We start from the raw sequence: 18,720 nt of genomic DNA, 5'->3' as shown, positions 1-18,720 counted from the left end.
GCCCCGGCTCCCGGCGCTCCCGCACTGGCGCTGCCCGCGGCGGCCGCCCCCGGCAGCGCATGGCGAGGGAGCCCCTCCGCTTCCCTCCGCTCCTCTCCGCTCCTCTCCCGGCAGCCGGAGCCCTTCCCTCGGGGTGCGGCATGCGAGCGGGGCAGCCCCGCCCGGGGACACCGGGAACCTCTCCCGGAGCATCCCCGCGGCTGCGAGCGGGACGGCGGGGACAGCGGGGACACTGGGGACAGCCAGGAACAGCGGGGACACTGGGGACAGCCAGGGACAGTGGGGACACGGGGGAGAACGGGGACAGCCGGGACAGCCAGGACAGTGGGGGAAACAGGGACAACCAGGACACTGTGGACAGTGGGGACAGCCAGGGACAGCAGGGACACTGTGGACAGCCGAGACAACCCAGTCCCGCCAGGGTTTCCAGCGCAGGGAGCTCTGGGTTCCTCATGCCCCATGCACGGAGCTGCCCACCAGCCCCGTGCCTGATGGATCCCTACAACAGCCCAGGCTTGGATTTGAATGGGTTTGTTTTGGATTGTTTGGGGGTTTTTTTGTTTGTTTGTTTGGGGTTTTTTTTGTTGGTTGGTTTGGATTATTTCAGTGTTTGGAGTTTGGGGGGGGGTTGATATTTATCAGTTTATGCTCGGATAGTTATTGCTTTTTTCCTCGGATTTTTGGGGTCTGGAGTGGGCCCAGAAGAGAGCTGCAGAGGGACTGGGGACAAGGATGGAGGGACAGGAGCCAGGGAATGGCTCCCAGTGCCAGAGGGCAGGGCTGGATGGGATCTTGGGATTTGGGAATTGTTCCCTGGCAGGGTGGGGAGGGGCTGGGCTGGAATTGCCAGAGCAGCTGGGGCTGCCCCTGGATCCCTGGCAGTGGCCAAGGCCAGGCTGGACATTGGGGCTGGGAGCACCTGGCACAGTGGGAGGTGTCCCTGGCACAGTGGGAGGTGTCCCTGCCATGGCAGGGGTGGCTCTGGGTGGGGTTTAAGGTCCCTTCCCACCCAAAGCATTCCAGGATTCTGTGATCACTCCCTTACAAAGGGAAAGCCAAAGCCCTTGGGATTAAAAGGGAAGACAAAGGGATTCCCTGGCAATTCCCACACAGGATCCCAGCTCTGGGCAGCCCAAGCTGAGCTCTGAGGACAGAGCCAGACACCCCTGGGCGCTCCAGGCAGCTGGGAAGAGGCAGCCTGGGTTTTTTTTAGGAGAAAGCAGAAGCACAGCCCTGCAGCCAGGCTGTGTTTACATTTAAATGACATCTGCTTACTCAGCACAACGCTTCTGTTCCCTGCCTGTGGTCACTGAAGCTCTGCTGGACCTGGGGAAAGCGAGAGCTCCGGGCAGGATTGTTTTGCTCGGCCCCTCAGGAGGTGTTTGATAACTGCCTGCTGCTCCCTGGGCTCCACCTGCTCCAATATCCCCTGGTGAAAGCAGCTGCACCCCAGAGCTGGCACATCCCAGCTCCCCTGCACTGCTACACCAAAAATGCTTGAAAAGAGAAACAAACCCATCACCTCCAGCCCAGGGGCTCTGTTCCCATCTGACTGCAGCTCTGTAAAGTCAGGGTTAAGTCTAAAACAGCTGGGGTGAAGTGTCTCATGGAAAGGATGGCAGCAATGGAGGAGCTCACAGGTGTGCTTTCCGGGGTGGGCACCCCAGAGCTGTCCCTTTGCTCCGCAATGCTGCTTTGCAGGAGAAGGAATAAATCTATCAAAACACCAGCCTGGCTCTCTGCAACCATCCCCAGAGCCAACACGCCCCAAACTGCCCGCCCAGACCGTTCTGGGTGCTGAACCCAGAGCCCATTTCCTACGAGTTATTTCCTCACTAGCCCCGTTTCACACCCACTTTCAGCTGCTCTCCTTCCTGCCAGAAAGGAGAATCAGAGCCTGGGATATTTATTTCATTTTGCTCCCCTGCTGCTCCTCCCTGTCCCAGGTTGGTTGGTTTGGATTATTTCAGTGTTTGGAGTTTGGGGGAGGTTGATATTTATCAGTTTATGCTCGGATAGTTATTGCTTTTTTCCTTGGATTTTTGGGGTCTGAAGTGGGCCCAGAAGAGAGCTGCAGAGGGACTGGGGACAAGGATGGAGGGACAGGAGCCAGGGAATGGCTCCCACTGCCAGAGGGCAGGGCTGGATGGGATCTTGGGAATTGGGAATTGTTCCCTGGCAGGGTGGGGAGGGGCTGGGCTGGAATTGCCAGAGCAATTGGATCCCTGGCAGTGCCCAAGGCCAGACTGGAGCCTGAGTCACCATGGTGTCACCAGGGTGTCACCAAGTGCAGGTGCTCAAGGTCTTTAAGGAATGCCAGGGCTGCAGCTGGACTCTGGATCCCCCACAGAGCCCTCAGGACTCTCAGCCTCCCACAGCTCTCCTGTAAACACCGGAACTGGGGCTGCTTCCTCCTGCAGGGAGGTTCCCATGGGAGCTGCTCTGCCCCGGAGCTGGGATCAGGGCACAGCTGGAGCTCTGCACTGCCCTGAGACAGGAGCAGCCAGCCCCAGGCTGCAGCAGGAGAGGTCGAAGTTGGATATCAGGGAATTGATTTCCTGACAGGATGGTCGAGCACTGGAGTGCCCTGCCCACTGGAGTCACCTGGAAGTGCTCAGGAAAGGTGGGGATGTGGCACCTGGGGACAGGGGTTAGTGGTGACCTGACAGTGCTGGGTTAGTGGTTGATTTGATCATTCTGGAGATGTTTTCCAACCTTAATGACTCCAGGCCAGGCCAGGAGCAGCCCAGGGTTTGTCACTTGGAGGCCACAAAACCTGGGCTGAGCAGGAGGCCTTGGGACAGACGGGACTGGGAAGGAGCAGAAACCCAGACTGTTCATCAGACTGGGCTCAGATATTGGGGGGACATGGAATCAGTGAGACACAGCTCCAGAGCACGGAGAGAACCACAAGGAGCCCAAAGCAGGAGCAGGAGCAGCCACCAAAGAAATGTCTCCTTCACTCGGTGTCCCCAGGGCGGGGACACCTCAGGGGTTGTGTAAGAGCCCCCAGGGCCCTCAGCTGCTCCCCATGCTGGGACTTGAGCAGCCCAGGCACACAGATCAGCTCCTCCTGACACATCCACGCTCCTCCTTCCTTTTTTCTTTATCTTTTGGCAGATGGAGTTGAGCTGAGGAGGGGCTGGGAGGAGCTCTGGTGAAAATGTCCCTCTCCTGTGTGGAAGGAGCCCAGGGACAGGCTGCAGCACCTCTGCTCCCATCAGCTGCCTCTCCTGGGGAGACACAGTCCAGGAATTCACAGAAGTCACAGAATCATGGAATATTTGGGATGGAAGGACCTTAAATCCCATCCAGTGCCACCCCCAGGGACACCTCCCACTGTCACAGGGACACATCCCACTGCCCCAGGTGCTCCCAGCCCCAGTGTCCAGCCTGGCCCTGGGCACTGCCAGGGCTCCAGGGGCAGCCCCAGCTGCTCTGGGCACCCTGTGAGAGCCCAAACCTCTCTAACGAGGCCTTGCCAGGCTACAAACCCCCTGTGGGAAAGAGCCCTGGGGGACCTGGAACCTTCCAGGAAATCATTATTTCCTTTCCTTCATCCATTTGCTGCAATGGGTTTGGTCCTGGTTTTTAGCCTTGATTCAGGAATCTGAATCCCAGAGGGGTTTGGGTGGGAAGGGATCTTCAATCCCAGCTCCTCCCACTGTGCCAGGGACACCTCCCACTGTGCCAGGGACACCTCCCACTGTGCCAGGGACACCTCCCACTGTGCCAGGTGCTCCCAGCCCCAGTGTCCAGCCTGGCCTTGGGCACTGCCAGGGATCCAGGGGCAGCCCCAGCTGCTCTGGCAATTCCAGCCCAGCCCCTCCCCACCCTGCCAGGGAACAATTCCCAATTCCCAAGATCCCATCCCCCCCTGCTCTCCTTCACCTTAAATCCATTCCCTGGCTCCTGTCCCTCCAAACCCTGGTAGAAAGGAAAAGTAAAAAGTAACAGAATTCCCAGCAAAGTGCAAATGTTGTGTTCAAGTGCTTCACTTCAACGCAGGGAGAGGCTGGGATGGAATTCTCACACAGAGTCAGACACCAGCACATCGAAGATTTTGAGGTAAAAAAACGCTGTAGATTTTTTAAGATTTATTTTTCCCCAGGGCCCTTCACCCTGCCCATGACACCCTCCACACCCTGGGGCTGCTCTCAGTGCCTGGACACCCTGAAAGTGTTTTTCAGGTAATTTTCCCTTCAGCAGCACAAATGGCTTTTCAGGGCAATCCACACAAAGGTGTTTGCCCGCTGCTGGTGGCTTCTCTCGGGCAGAAAATTGTGGGTTTGCTGAAATTGGAAAATGAAGGCCCAGGATCTCTGGAGACTCCTGCTCCTGCTGCAGGGGCAGGAAAACACGGGGTGAAGCTCAGGGCACGCTGGCTTTTGTGGAAATCCTTTGTTAGGAACTGTTTAGCCAGGAAAGGGACTGTCCTGAGGTGCAGGAGGGTTAAACAACCCCATCTCCCTCCTCACCCCAGCTCAGAGCCTTTTCCTCCCCATCCCTCACCTCAGCCTGGCCAGGCTGGGCAGAAATTTCCCAGTGCCTGAAAAGGCCTCTGTCAAACTGTCCCCACCTCTCCTGGAGGTTTTATTTTTGAGTTTTACTCATTTTTCCACCCTTTCTGCTGCACAGCAGCTCCTTGGAGCACCCTGCACACCTCCAGCTGCTCCCAGCCCATTCCTCTCCTCCTAAAATCCATTTACAGAGCCTGAAAATGCTGCCAGGACCTGCAGCTTTTCCATGCCCAGGGCTGCAGAGCTGCTCCTGGGGTAACCTGGTGGGAAGGGAGGTTCCCAGCAGAGAGCTGGGAATGCAGTGTGGGAACTGGGAAGTTTCCTCAGTTCTCCCACGAATTTCCTGTGCAGCCCTCAAGGAGTCACTTCAACTTCCTGGGTCAGAGTGTTCCCACCCGAGGAAAATGTGTGGGGATGCACAAATCCTGTGGGACTGGGAAGGCTGAAGGGGCTGGGGGTGCTGCCCTGGGGAGGAGAAGGCTCCAGGGAGAGCTCAGAGCCCTTGCAGGGCCTGAAGGGGCTCCAGGAGAGCTGCAGAGGGACTGGGGACAAGGATGGAGGGACAGGAGCCAGGGAATGGCTCCCAGTGCCAGAGGGCAGGGCTGGATGGGATCTTGGGAATTGGGAATTGTTCCCTGGCAGGGTGGGGAGGGGCTGGGCTGGAATTGCCAGAGCAGCTGGGGCTGCCCCTGGATCCCTGGCAGTGCCCAAGGCCAGGCTGGACATTGGGGCTGGGAGCACCTGGCACAGTGGGAGGTGTCCCTGGCACAGTGGGAGGTGTCCCTGGCACAGTGGGAGGTGTCCCTGGGACAGTGGGAGGTGTCCCTGGCACAGTGGGAGGTGTCCCTGGCACAGTGGGAGGAGCTGGGATTGAAGATCCCTTCCCACCCAAAGCCCTCTGGGATTCAGATTCCTGAATCAAGGCTGAAAACCAGGACCAAACCCATTGCCCCAAAGGGATGAAGGAAAGGAAATAATGATTTCCTGGAAGGTTCCAGGTCCCCCAGGGCTCTTTCCCACAGGGGGTTTGTAGCCTGGCAAGGCCTCGTTAGAGAGGTTTGGGCTCTCACAGGGTGCCCAGAGCAGCTGGGGCTGCCCCTGGAGCCCTGGCAGTGCCCAGGGCCAGGCTGGAGCACCTGGGGCAGTGGGAGGTGTCCCTGGGGGTGGCACTCAATGGGATTTAAGTTCCTTCCAGCCCAAACAATTCCATGAAGAATTTTTCATTTTAAAGCCCCACAGCCCACGTCTGAGCATTGCCACTCCTGACTGAAGAAGGGACAGGGAATGTTCTTCCCACATCACCCCTCCCCTTGGGAAATCTGGAGCAGAAGAAACCTGTGAACCCTCACATATCAGAGAAATTTAACCTTTTCCAGCCCGAGCTGTCAGTCTCTGAGTGGGAAATGAGAACCTTCAGGAGTTCCAGGCTCACCGGCAGCCCCTGAGCTCCCCCTGCTCCTGGAAATCCCTCCCGGCCCCTTTCCTGAGCTGGGCTCATTTGGAATAGTCCAGCCCCAGAAGCCCAAGCCCCTTTTCAGCCATCCATCAGCAATTAGGCAAACAAAGGGTAATTAATATCCCTCATTAAGGGCAGTGCTCGTTTGGCAGCCCAGGACCCTCCATCCCTCAGACAGCGCAGGATTTCTGCATCCCCCTTTCCACATCTGCCAAATTCCTTAACTCCAGAGCTCCCTGTGCTCGTTAAACGCCTCAAAACCACGCGGGAGAGGCTTCAGTGATCCCAAAAAATCCCTGCAAAGTTGGGTTCATATTCCGAGGCTCCCAAGGAAGACACATGGCCTGGGAAGTGGCAGGCACGAGGAATCATTCTGCTAATTTTAGCCAGAGCATCTGCTCGATGTTAAATCTGAAACTCCGTCTCAGAGGAATCATTTCATTAATTTTTATTTTTTTTTACCCCTTCAGAATTGACATTTGTCAAACAATATGTTGGGAGCTGAGGCTGCAGCCAAGGCTGAGCAATCCCAGCAGGGAGAGCTCGGGATGGAGCCGGCAAAATTCGGGATTGGAGAGCCAGGCTGGCTGTGCCCCCTGCCTCGGGGCTGTGCCCCAGCTCCTGCCAGGGGACAGGGCCACCCAGCCCTGCCAGGGTCACCCAGGTCCTGCCAGGGGACAGGGCCACCCAGCCCTGCCAGGGTCACCCAGGTCCTGACAGGGGACAGGGCCACCCCGTCCTGCCAGGGTCACCCAGGTCCTGACAGGGGACAGGGCCACCCAGCCCTGCCCAGGGTCACCCAGGTCCTGCCAGGGTCACCCAGGTCCTGCCAGGGAACAGGGCCACCCGGGTCCTGCCAGGATCACCCAGGTCCTGCCCAGGTCACTCAGGTCCTGCCTGGTTGCTCCTGCCTGGTTCACTTGGCTCCTACCCAGGGTCACCCAGCCCTGCCAAGGTCACCCAGGTCCCTGCTCAGGGTCACCCAGGTACTGCCAGGGCTACCCAGGGCCCTGCCTGCCTCCTGGGCTGCCCAGCATGGACCAGGCTCAGATGGAAATCTGAGAATTCACCTGTGGGTGAACAGCCCCAAGTGATGTTGTTTCACTGCTGCAGTCAGCTCTTACAGGGCTTTAAGCAGCCTCTTATCCTATTATTAGTGGGTTTAGAAAGCTGAGCAGCTTCCCAGCCCTAATCCAGGTTGGGAAATCCCAGGGAGTAGGAGAGAGCACTTGCAGGGATTTCAGCTTGGACTGTCCCTGTGCCAGCTCAGTTTGCACCAGGGAAGGGACACAGACACCTTCCAGAACATCTCACCCTCTCCTCTCCTCTCCTCTCCTCTCCTCTCCTCTCCTCTCCTCTCCTCTCCTCTCCTCTCCTCTCCTCTCCTCTCCTCTCCTCTCCTCTCCTCTCCTCTCCTCTCCTCTCCTCTCCTCTCCTCTCCTCTCCTCTCCTCTCCTCTCCTCTCCTCTCCTCTCCTCTCCTCTCCTCTCCTCTCCTCTCCTCTCCTCTCCTCTCCTCTCCTCTCCTCTCCTCTCCTCTCCTCTCCTCTCCTCTCCTCTCCTCTCCTCTCCTCTCCTCTCCTCTCCTCTCCTCTCCTCTCCTCTCCTCTCCTCTCCTCTCCTCTCCTCTCCTCTCCTCTCCTCTCCTCTCCTCTCCTCTCCTCTCCTCTCCTCTCCTCTCCTCTCCTCTCCTCTCCTCTCCTCTCCTCTCCTCTCCTCTCCTCTCCTCTCCTCTCCTCTCCTCTCCTCTCCTCTCCTCTCCTCTCCTCTCCTCTCCTCTCCTTTTCCCTTCCCAAACCTTCCCTTTTCCCCTTCCCTCTCCTCACACCAGGATTTTTCCATTCCCAGCTGAACTGACAGCTCAGTTTATTATTTTTATATCTTTTTAAATATTTTCAATATTCCCCTCTGGCCACCCAGACCACTGGGCTGACTCCCCCAGTCTCATCCAGGTGGACACAGACAAACAGGAAATTTTCCCAACAATTTGCCCATTCATTCCCAGGGAGTCACTCCCAGCTGGAATTTGGCCCTGGATTCCTTTAAATGAGGCACTTCATGGTGCACAAGGCCCAGGAAGGAGGGAAATACCAAATGACACGGGAAGTGTTGGATAAATCATCAGAAATCATCACGGGATTCATCCCAAAGTTCAGCCTGACTGGGGCTGTGCCATGGGATGGGCGAGCACAAGGCCTGGATGGGGCTGGGAATTCTGGCTCTTCATTCCTCCAAGGCCAAAACATTGATGGATTCCCTAAAGCTGCCTCAAAACTCCCGAAATATGCAAAAAGAAAACCTAAAACTGCCTGAATTCACCCTAAAACTGCCTCAAAACACCCTCAAACTGTCTAAAAACACCCCAAAACCCCCTAAAACACACTCAAACTGTCTCAAACCACCCCAAAAGTGCCTAGAAACACCCCAAAACTGCCAAAAACACTACAAACACCCCAAAAGTGCCTAAAACCACTAAAAACATCCTAAAACTGCCTCAAAACGCCTTAGAACTGCCATAAAACAGCCTAAAGCTCCCTCAAAACAGCCTGAAACTGCCTTGAAAACACCCTCAAACTGCCTAAAACCACCCTCACACTGCCTCAAAACCAGTCCAAAACTGCCTCAAAACACCTCAAAACTGCCTAAAACCCCTCAACGTGCCTGAAACCACCCCAACACTGCCTAAAACATCCTAAAGCTGCCTCAAAACACCCTAAAACTGCCATAAAACTGCCTAAAGCTCCCTCAAAACAGCCTGAAACTGACTTAAAAATGCCCTAAAACCAGCTTAACACTGCCTCAAAACCAGTCCAAAACTGCCTCAAAACACCTTAAAACTGGCTCAAAACACCTGAAACTGCCTCAAAACACCTGAAACTGGCTCAAAACACCCTGAAACTGCCTTAAAACAACCTAAAACTGGCTCAAAACCAGTCCAAAACTGGCTCAAAACACCCTGAAACTGCTTTAAACATCCTTAAACCACCTCAAAACACACTAAAACTGGCTCAAAACACCCTAAAACTGCCTCAAAACACCCTAAAACTGCCTCAAAACACACTAAAACTGCCAAAAACACCAGAAAAGGGGGTAACTGCATCATTCAGGCAATGATGATAATTTTATAGTTGAGTCATTTATGGGATATTTTTTTTCATTTACAAAGTGAGGATTTCAGGTCTTTGATGTGTCAGAAAACGCACCCAGCACAGCCTGGCTGCATCTGTGGGGTTCAGTTCAGGCAGAAGGTGCAGCCACTGGGTAGTTATGGGACAAAACCAGTTCCTGCAGCAAGCTGGGCCTAAGCAAACTCAGCTGGCGCGGAAATACTTGGCCCAAAGTTCAAAATTCACTAAAAGCTCTAAAATAAACTAAGAAAAACAGAATTATTGACCATGGTGGTGGTGCTGGGGATGGGTTGGACTCGACCTTGGAGGGCTTTTCCAACCTCAAGGACTGGAAATTCCAACCTGGAGGAGGAGATGTTGGACTTGACCTTGGAGGGCTTTTCCAGCCTTAAAGGTTGGAAATTCCAGCTTGGAGAAGATGGTTGGACTTGATCTTGCAGACCTTTTCCAATCTGGACAAGGAAATGGTTGGCCTTGACCTTGGAGGGCTTTTCCAGTCTGGACGATGAAATGGTTGGACTTGTCCTTCAAGGGCTTTTCCAGCCTTAAAGGTTGGAAATTCCAGCCTGGAGGAGGAGATGGTGGGACTTGACCTTGGAGGGCTTTTCCAACCTCAAGGACTTGGAAATTCCAACCTGGAGGAGGAGATGGTTGGATTTCACCTTGGAGGGCTTTTCCAGCCTCTAAGCTGGAAATTCCAACCTGGAGGAGATGGTTGGACTTGATCTTGGAAAGCTTTTCCAGTCTGGATGAAGAAATGGTTGGACTTGTCCTTCAAGTGCTTTTTCAACCTTAAGCATTGGGAATTCCAGCCTTGAGAACATGTTTGAAGCTGATCTTGGAGAGCTTTTCTAATCTGGACAAGGAAATGGTTGGATTTCACCTTGGAGGGCTTTTCCAGCTTTTAAGATTGAAAATTCCAGACTGAAGGATATGGCTGGTCTTGATCTCAGAGAGGTTTTCCAGTCTGGATGAGGAAATGGTTGGACTTGTCCTTCAAGGGCTTTTCCAGCCTTGGAAATTCCAAACTGAAGGAGGAGATGGTGGGACGTGGTCTCGGAGAGCTTTTCCAGCCAGAAGGATTGGAAATTCCAGCTTTAAGGATTTGGAATTCTGAGAAGGGGGAAGTGACAGGGCAGGGACAGCAGAGTGGGACAGCAGAGTGTGGCACCAGCTCCCATCCCTCACCTGCCACTGGCTCTCCAAACTCCAGGAACCCTCGGAGCCTCCCGGAATTCCTCCTCCCTGCCTGGAATGCCCCCAGCTGCACCATGGCACAGAGGAATCCTTTGAAATCCAGAGCAAAGAGGGGCTGGGGAGCTCAGGCCCTGCACACCTCCCCCCAGTCTGCTGTTCTTGGCAGCCCAAGCTGAGTTATTCCCAATGAAAATCCCCCAGAGCCTGTCCCGTGCTTCCCAGCTGGAACTGATCCCACCCGCGCTCCTCCGAGAGAATTCCTTCACGCCTCCTTTGGTGCAGGAAGCTCTGGAGTGGATTCACTTCAGTGCAAGATCCTCATCTCAAGGAGGTGAATCACGGCCTAGAACGGGGATTTTTCACTCTGCTGGCTCCAAAGGGAGAGGAGGTGAATTCCCAGCTGGAGAAGGAGGAATTACAGAATCACAGAATTCCCAGAATTCCCAGGTTGGAAGAGACCTTCAAGACCATCAAGTCCAATGTCCAACCCAGCCCCAACACCTCAACTCACCCCTGGCACCCAGTGCCACATCCAGGCTTTGTTAAACACCCCCAGGGATGGGGACTCCACCACCTCCCCGGGCAGAACATTCCAGAACTTTATCACCCTTTCTGTGAAAACCTTTCCCTGCTATCCAGCCTGTATTTCCCTTGGGGCAGCTGGAGGCTGCGTGCTCTGGTTCTGTCAGTGCCTGCAGACAGAGCCCAGCCCCAGCTGAGAGGGATCCCAGCCCTGCGTTTGTAACAGAGTGTGAGGGAATCATTTCACACCCCTGGAAGTGTCACCTGGCCACCCTCACCTCCAGGAATGTCACCTGGTCACCCTCACTGTGGTTTTTATTATTTACAAAAAAAAAAAAAAAAAAAATCTATGTATGTATATATATTTATTTATTTATTTTATATATATATAAAATATATATATACATATAAAATATATATATATAAGATAAATATATATGCACAACTCTGGTTGTGCATCATTCACTAAGGAATGCCACAGCAAAACAAAAAAAACAAAAACATTTTAGACAAGGAAACACATCAAAAATCCCTTCCAAACAAGATGTGACAACTTAGAAATTTAGGAGATGGATGTTTCAGGCCACACACAAAAATAAATTCAAATAACACTTTGAAGTGGAGGTATCAAAACCCCCCTCGTGCTCTGAGCCAAGGCATTGCAGCAAACCCTAAACTGGCAGGAAATCCTAAACCCAGCGCTGGGGTTGGTTTTAGGATTTAGAGCAGAGCTTAGCCCTGAGTGGCAGAGTGGTTCTGGCAGCAGCCTGCAGCCCAGGAGGGGCAGCAGGGGAAGCCAGGACAGCAGGACAGGGCTCCTCCAGCCCCTGGATGTCACCAGTGTCACCCCGACCCCAAAACCACTGCCAGAGAGAGCCTGGGACACCTGGGGTGCTCTGAGCAGCCAGGAATTGCCTGGCACGGCCAAGGAACCAACACCTTAGCACGGCTGGAGCGCCTCCAGGTGAAGTTTAGCTTAAGTTTAAGCTTAGGTTTAAGCTTAAGTGCTATGTAAGGCTGGATCTGCCCTGTCTGCTGCCCCCAGAACAGCCCGAGCACTGGGCAGGACATTCCTGACTGGGACAGGAGCTGCCTGGGGTCCTCCCAAACTGAGCTCTGGCAATCTGAAAGTGAACAGTCCTCAAGGAAGATCCCAGCTCTCCCAACCCCACTGCTGATCGAGGGTTTTAGTCTGGTTATCCTGCAAACACAGCCTTGCATCTCATTAGGGGCTAAAGGAGTTCTCACAGCCCCCAGCACAGCCTCTGATAAACCTCCTCAGCATGAGAAGAGATTCTTTCTGATTTTTATTTTTCTGTGTGCACGCAGGGTCACTGAAGCTACTGGAAGAATCTGAATTTGCCCTTTGGGGGTCAATTCCTGAAAAACAGAACGTGGCAGCAGCCGAGGAAATGGGGGTGGAGATTTCCGGGAACCCTGAGAATGGCACTGAGAGTGAGGAAAAAGGAGGCACAGCCTCCAGGGTGGGATCCCCTGGACTCCAGTACCCACCAGTACACACCAGTACACACCAGTACACACCAGTCTGTTGGAATCCAGTCTGTGCCCCGCTGGGATTTTAGGATGGAAATTCTGCTCTGGTGCCTCTGTCCCACCCATTGCAGCCAAGAGCTTCAGGAGAATGACCCAAAAATTCCTTCCTTGATGTCTTGGGTTGGAAGATGTGGCGGGGGCACATCTTCTGTGTTCTGTTTGTGTGTTCTGTCTCCACCTGTCAGAGCTGGGCAGCTCTCTGCTGTCCATGGGGCAGTTTTCTTTATCTCTCCCACAGCCAATCCTCCCTCCAGGAGATCTCTGCTGTCCATGGCCACTCAGTGTCCCTGCAGGGCTGATCAAATTCCAGCATCCCATAGGGAGATGCTCCGCCCAGGGGAGGAGCCAAGCATTCCTCCCTGGATCCAATCTGAGCTGGAACAGCACAGCAGCCTTTGCCCACTGCATTCCCAGAGGAGCAGCTTTCTCCTGCCCTGCATTCCCAGAGGGAGAGCAGGCCCATCTCCAGCAGCCCTGGAGCTGCAGAGGAAAACTCCCCCCTTGTGCAGGATCCCTGCTCCAGCAGAACCACAGCTGGCACTGCAGGAGGGCTGAGCCCCCCTGGGATGGGACTGTGCCACCACCCTGAGCCACAGCGTGCCAGGGCCTGCTCTCACTCTGGCAGGGTTTGTTTGCACTATTGCATTTGTATTTTTAATTTCCTGGTACAGAACTGTTATTCCTATTCCCATATCTTTGCCTGAGACCCTCTTAGTTTCAAAATTACAATAATTCAGAGGGAGGGGGTTTGCATTTTCCATTTCAAGGCAGGCTCCTGCCTTCCTCAGCAGACACCTGGCTGTTCAAACCAGGACACTTGGTCACCCCTCCAGGAGATCCCAACCCAAAATCTCCTCCCCAAAGCTGCATTGTGCCACCAGCCTGGAAGTTCTGAGCTTCCCCCCTGACTCTGCTCAGATGTTTCAAAGATCTGCTTGGATTTTTTTTTTTTTCCTTTTAGATATATATATTATTATTTCACACTTTCAAGTCAGCACAGAAAGATCCTCAAATTTTCCTTCACAGGCTGAGATCTCTGTAATTACAGGCTGCAGTCAGGCAGTGGCTGCTGGAGCTCCCTGCCCTGCCAGCAGAGCAGGTCAATTAAGAGCTCTGAACCCACATCACCAGGAGGGGAAGCTGGGTTGAATTCTGCTCAATTAGTGCTGGAACTGTCTTGGAAGAGAAAGGTGAATGGAGCTAATGGAGCTCTGCAGAGACCTCCCCACCAGCGCTGCAGAGGCTGGAATTTAATTTCTGATATGGCAGCAATTAATGATGTTTTGGCACCCAGTCCATGTCCAACCTGCAGGTGACGTTCCTGAGGTTCCTCTCTTGTCCCTCCTCACCTCCAGCTCAGGGGTCGATCTCAAAACCATGGGGAGGGTGCTGGGGCACAGAGGGAACTTTCAGGATGTTCTTCTTCCATTTCCAGGGCTGAGGCTCAGGACAGAGTGTGCAATTACAGAGGGACAGAGTGGAATTATGGAAGGGCTCATTGGACTGCTGCCATTCCCAGAATGAAGATCATTCCTAAGGTGCTCTCAGGTGGCTCTCAAACACCCCAGAAGCCTGGAACCCCCTGAGCCAAGGGTTTCTTTAGGAATCCTGTAGCACTGCTCCCCTTCTGAGCAGCGATTTTTGGAAGCAGCAATAGCACCGATGGGAAGATGTGAAAGAGGTTAAATTTTTCTTTTCTCCAGCTGGTGAAGGTGCAAATCTCACCCAGAGGCCACGTGGGTGGGAGGGCAGAGCCAGGCACTCCCAGGTGTCCAGCTGGGGGTTTTCAGTGATTCCACAATCCCAGGAGTGTGATCACACCAGGGGGAATTGCCCTGTCTGGGTTTGTCCCCCAGGATGGCAGAACCCAGCGGGGAGCAGCAGCACAGCTGGGAGAGGAGAAGGCTCCAGGGAGAGCTGAGAGCCCTTGCAGGGCCTGAAGGGGCTCCAGGAGAGCTGCAGAGGGACTGGGGACAAGGATGGAGGGACAGGAGCCAGGGAATGGCTCCCAGTGCCAGAGGGCAGGGCTGGATGGGATCTTGGGAATTGGGAATTGTTCCCTGGCAGGGTGGGGAGGGGCTGGGCTGGAATTGCCAGAGCAGCTGGGGCTGCCCCTGGATCCCTGGCAGTGGCCAAGGCCAGGCTGGACATTGGGGCTGGGAGCACCTGGCACAGTGGGAGGTGTCCCCGGCACAGTGGGAGGAGCTGGGATTGAAGATCCCTTCCCACCCAAATCCCTCTGGCATTCAGATTCCTGAATCAAGGATGAAAACCAGGACCAAACCCATTGCACCAAATGGCTGAAGGAAAGGAAATAATGATTTCCTGGAAGGTTCCAGGTCCCCCAGGGCTCTTTCCCACAGGGGGTTTGTAGCCTGGCAAGGCCTCGTTAGAGAGGTTTGGGCTCTCACAGAGTGCCCAGAGCAGCTGGGGCTGCCCCTGGAGCCCTGGCAGTGCCCATTCCAGGCTGGAAGGTTTTTGGGGCACCCTGGGCAATGGGAGGTGTCCCTGCCACGGCAGGGGTGGCACTGGAGGGGATTTAGGATCCACCCAACCCCTGCTGTGAATTGGTGCCTCTGTGACCGTGGGCTGGCAGCACAGGAGCCACGGCTGGGTCACGGCACCCCCCGAGTGCCCCAGGGAGGGAGAAGGACCCCAGGAGCAGAGCTGTGCCTGCCCACCCAGTGCCACACCAGGCTCACCCCATTTTCCCCCCCCCTGCATTTCCTGGGGTCACCCCAGCCCAGAGCAGGCACTGGGATGCTCTGAGGTTGCTGCAGGGTTTTATTGCCTGCTCCTCCTCTAGCTGTCCTTGGGGCTGTCAGGAGCAGCCCCAGCCCCGCAGCCATCCCCAGCCCCACCCCGGGCTGTTTGCAGACAAAACCCCGCTCCAAAAACACCCCCGGGCTGCAGGAATTGACACCTTTGGGGGTTTTTTTCATGCTGAAGGGTGACCCGAAATGGCCCAGAAGTGCCTCAGCTGAGCCGGGGTTTATCTGAGCAGCTCCTTAATCCCCCCCTCCCCCGAACCTCGGCTCTGCCAACACCTCCCTGGGCACAGAACAGGTGCGAATCCGAGCACAATCGCCAGCAGAACAGGAAAACACAAAAAAAATCAGCCTTGCCAGGCAAGGCAGGGTTCGACTTGCACATGTAGGGCCGTTCCTGAAGCAGCCTGGCTGTTTCATCCCTCTCCCAGAACACAGCCCTGTCTCGTTTTATTAATAAAAGACGTGGCTGTCTCTCTTTTAGGTTTTTTTTTTTTTTTTTTTTTTGAAAGCGTTATTAAAATCCACGGCAAGATTTTCATTGGCAATGAATTCCAGGGCTTAATTATGCACTGTGTTAACAGGCTGGGTGTTTTTACATGTCTGAGAGAGGCCACGTGCTCCCACACTCTCTGAGCAGATTAAATAACCAGACAAACGTATCCTTTACACCTTTTCATGGGATTGATGGAATTTTGGTGGGTTGGACACCGTGAGGATCTTCAGAGGGACCTTCAGATCCCTGGATTTGGAGCCTCTCTGGGCTATCAAACCTCTTGGGTTTGGAATTTGGCAATTTTTAAGGATTTGGTGATTTTTTTATGATTTCTAAGCAGCAGGAGGTTGGAATGAGATGGTTTTTTAGGTCCCTCTGACCCAAACCATCCTGTGATTCTATAACTCATCACAATGTGGAGATAAGGAAATGCTGCTCTGATTTATAGAAATCTCTCACAACCATCTCAATAAACGCCAAGATTTGTTGTTCCCCACTCATGCCAGCAATGCTTCCAGCAGAGTTTACCAGGGAAAAACTGATTTTCTGCACTGTTTGTCCAGACAAACCCTTCCCTGCGGCTGCAGGGCCAGCCCAGCTAGCAGGTGACAAATGTCCCTGCTCCCAGAGGCCACTGTCCCAGCAGAGCTCCCAGCCACACTGCCCCGGGGTGCGAGCAGGGGTCACCCCTGGGCAGGGGCTCTGCCCTCCCACAGGAACCCCCAGGACAGGTTTCGTGTCTCTGCCAGCCTCGGCCTCGAGTTGTGGCACCCAAATGTTCTCGTGGAGCTGGGGCTGCCCCTGGAGCCCTGGCAGTGGCCAAGGCCAGGCTGGACATTGGGGCTGGGAGCACCTGGCACAGGGGGAGGTGTCCCTGGCACAGTGGGAGGTGTCCCTGCCATGTCCCATCCACTGGGTGGATTTTAGGGTCCCTCCCAACCCCGATGATTCCAGGATTCCCCATCCCACAACACGAGAGACAGATCCAACAGTGATGAACCACAGAACCACAGAATGAATTAGGCTGGAAAAGAGCTCCAAGATCATCAAATCTGTGCCTGATCTTGTCCCCAGCCCAGGGCTCTGAGTGCCACCTCCAGGGATTCCTGGGACACCTCCAGGGATGGGCACTCCAAACCTCCCTGGGCAGCCCCTGCCAAGCCCTGAGCCCCCTTTCCATGCAGAAATTTTCCCCCAATATGCAAAAATGGGATTTTAGGACTTTCAGGGCTCCTTTTCTGTGGTTGGTGTGAGGGGTTTGGGGCTGAGGGGGAACAGGAAATATTCCCTGCCAGAAGCGGCTGGGGTAGGGACACCTCTGCTGCTGGGGCTGCATTGGATGGATATTCCCTTCTGGGAAAAGCCTTTGGGATTCTGGTGCTCAGGATCCCAGAGATGAGGTGGGAAAAGAGCTCCAAGGACATCGAGTGCCAGCTGATCCCCACCTTGTCCCCAGCCCAGAGCTCTGAGTGCCACCTCCCGGGATTCCTGGGACACCTCCAGGGATGGGCACTCCAACCCTCCCTGGGCAGCCCCTGCCAAGCCCTGAGCCCCCTTTCCATGGAGAAATTCCTGCTGTGCCCACCCTGAGCCTGCCCTGGCCCAGCCTGAGGCCGTTCCCTCTGCTCCTGTCCCTGTTCCCTGGAGCACAGCCCGAACCCCCCAGCTGTCCCCTCCTGGCAGGAGCTGTGCAGAGCCACAAGGTCCCCCCTGAACCTCCTTTGCTCCAGGCTGAGCCCCTGCCCAGCTCCCTCAGGAATTCTCCAGCCCCTTCCCAGCTCCCTCAGCCTCTCCTGGGGCTCCTGCCTCTTCCCAGCTCTGTTCCCTGCCCTGGACACCCTCAGCCCTTCCAGGTCCTTCTACGAAGATTGAGTTTGTCACAGATTTCAGAGTCTCTGTTGACTCCACCTGCACACCCCTGGCTCCACAGGAGCCTCCTGCTTTCAATATTCCCAATGCAGAGCGTGGATTTTTATTTTCTGCACCCAGAACAAACCTGAAAATGAACCTGCCCCACCTGACTGCTGGAAAATGCTGTTTATTCTGCTCCATAATTTTGCTTCTGTGGTGTAATGATAATGATGATAATAATAAGAAGAGAAGAAACAAGAAAACAACCAGGAAAAATTAAAGCCATTTTGTTTATCTGCATCAACATGAAATGGCAAATGAGGCTGTTAAACTCTGGAGTTTAAAAGTTGCAGCATCTTCCAGGATTAAATCAGACCTGATCACATGGGTTTGAATCAAAAAAAAATAAAGATCTGCCTGGCTGGGAGCAGCTGATTTTTGTTCCTATAAACAACAGTAGCATGGAGAACAAACAAATAATATTCTAATTGCTTCTATGGCTGCAGAACGGAGCTCAGGGCTGGATTATAGCTCAAAACAACGACGAGTTCTGGAGATAAATCTTGGTAAAAGTAAAATGTTTCAAGAGCTGAGTGCTCCCTGTTACTAACACTGACATCACATCCTTTTCCTGATTTTTCCTCATTTTCCCTGGATGATGCCCGTGTTGCTTTAACACCTCCAGGCAAACCCACCCCCTGAAATTTCTCCTAACAACGTGGCTCACATTTCCTGAGGATGCCCCACTGCTCAGAGGGAATTTGAGCAGCTCTGCTGCTCCTTTTCTTCAAGACTCAAATACTGAAATGCATTTCAAATCCCTGTGCCCGCCCTGGGCCTCCACGAGCCTAAATTCCCCCAGCCTTGGATTGCCCGTCTGGGGCAGGGTTTGAAACACCTGGATTTGAAGCCTCTCTGAGATATCAAACCCCTGGGGTTGGGAATTTGGTGATTTTGAAGCTTTTCCAAACATCTCTGAGATATCGAACCCTTAGGGTTTGGAATTTGATGATTTTTAAGGTTTTCCAAGCCTCTCTGGTCCATCAAACCCCTGGGGTTGGGAATTTGGTGTTCTTTAACGATTTCCAGCCAGTGGGAGGTTGGAATGAGATGGATTTTAATCAGAAACCATCCTGTGATTCTATAACTCATCAATGTAAGGAGATAAGGAAACCTTTTCCTCCAAACCTGACCATCTGTGGATGCTCCTCTGCACATTTTAATTCTGT

At 54.0% G+C, this 18,720-nt stretch overlaps 1 protein-coding gene across 6 annotated transcripts in view; it reads right to left on the bottom strand.

Moving 5' to 3' along the window:
* HIVEP3 (HIVEP zinc finger 3) overlaps nt 1-18,720 on the bottom strand; it is a 303,760-nt gene that overhangs the window by 138,990 nt on the left and 146,050 nt on the right. The window lies entirely within an intron of this gene.

The sequence above is a fragment of the Haemorhous mexicanus genome, chromosome 27 (assembly GCF_027477595.1).
Source record: "Haemorhous mexicanus isolate bHaeMex1 chromosome 27, bHaeMex1.pri, whole genome shotgun sequence".
Taxonomy (NCBI): domain Eukaryota; kingdom Metazoa; phylum Chordata; class Aves; order Passeriformes; family Fringillidae; genus Haemorhous; species Haemorhous mexicanus.
This window is presented reverse-complemented; position numbering and strand designations above follow the sequence as displayed.